Below are 1,459 nucleotides of genomic sequence, written 5' to 3' on the forward strand. Positions count from 1 at the left end.
ACTTCAGGAGCACAAAGCTTTATATCACTGCAACATGAGTTCCAATCTTAAGATCCTGTTCACTTTTCACATTATTTTCTACCAGTCCACTAGCTTTTATTAATTCAGTATTCGGGTCTCTGCTCCTCCGCCGTTTCTAACATCTCACCTCTGACAAAAAACACTCTGATAGTAGGTAGTAGATGACCCCTCATTTTCAACTCCATCTGCCAAAGCATTGCTCACTCACTTAATCTATCAAGAAGATTTGAAAATAAATTTCTTGCCAAAGGATAATTTTCTGCATCTGCTCCCTCGCCATTTGCTTTTCCCATTTGTCTTTCACTTGGTGCAAAGCCAGAGAAAGTAAAGATGGAAGGAAGGAGGGGAGGAAAAATCCTGCTCCGTTTCATGATCCCTATTTGATCTTCATTCCAGAGCAGTTTGGGTGAAGAATTCCAATTGTCTGTCTCAATTTTAATAAAGTATAACCAATTCTGGAATCACTGTCTGGACAGAGACAAGAACAGGTTTCGAGGCTGACTTCACACATCAACGCCCCCAACATAAACAATGCGCTAAACAATTCATAAACTAGCGACAAGGATGGGATTTTAACCCACGTGTGCAGAGCACAATGGATTGGCAGTTCATCGCCTTAACCTCTCGGCCACCTTGTCAGTTGCACAGGCACAGCTGTCACCTTCAGCACAGCTTCTGGCTGTGCAGCCAGCTGTGTAATGATGGAAATATATCTTCTGTAAGTAAATGAAGTTGGGAATGGAGTGGTGTGAAACATTTCCAGACCATGTCCAACACGTTTCTACTCAGTGTGAAAACCCACCACGGAAAGACTGGAACATACAATCATTTCATCACATCATGATTAACATCACTCAGACACCTGAACCATTAGGTCACTGACGAAGTCAGGATGACCGAATTTTTCATGAAATGACAACTGAACTAACTGACTGGAAGAATTGCTTTAACTCCACATGATCAGAGAGACAATTAGGGACTGGGCAGCGAGCGTCTCTAAATGAATAAAATTTGGGTACTGGTCAGGGAGCGTCTGTAAATGGATAAGAATTGGGGACTGGGCAGGGAGCGTCTCTAAATGAATAAGATTTGGGTACTGGTCAGGAAGCGTCTGTAAATGAATAAGAACGGGGGACTGGGCAGGGAGTGTCCATAATTGAATACGAGTTGGAGACTGGGCAGGGAGCGTTTCTAAATGAATAAGATTTGGGGACTGGGCAGGGAGCGTCGATAAATGCTTAAGAATTGGGGACTGGTTAGGGAGCGTTTTATTATTTGTTCGTGGGATGTGGGCGTCGCTGGCACGATCTCAGCTCGAGTAATGTGTCCAGTTCTGGGCACCAGGCTTTAGAAAGGACATCAAAGCTTCTGAGACATTTGAGAGGAGATTTACCAGAATGATCCCAGAGATGCAGGGTGTCAGTTCTCTGGACAGGCT

The 1,459-nt window shown here is 43.9% G+C and overlaps 1 non-coding gene across 1 annotated transcript; it reads right to left on the bottom strand.

Moving 5' to 3' along the window:
- Positions 1-577: 577 nt before the first annotated feature.
- Positions 578-659, bottom strand: trnag-gcc (transfer RNA glycine (anticodon GCC)). Its single transcript has one exon. It is a non-coding gene; the product is annotated as a tRNA-Gly (tRNA).
- Positions 660-1,459: the final 800 nt, after the last annotated feature.

Source organism: Heterodontus francisci, chromosome 50 (genome assembly GCF_036365525.1).
Source record: "Heterodontus francisci isolate sHetFra1 chromosome 50, sHetFra1.hap1, whole genome shotgun sequence".
NCBI lineage: Eukaryota > Metazoa > Chordata > Chondrichthyes > Heterodontiformes > Heterodontidae > Heterodontus > Heterodontus francisci.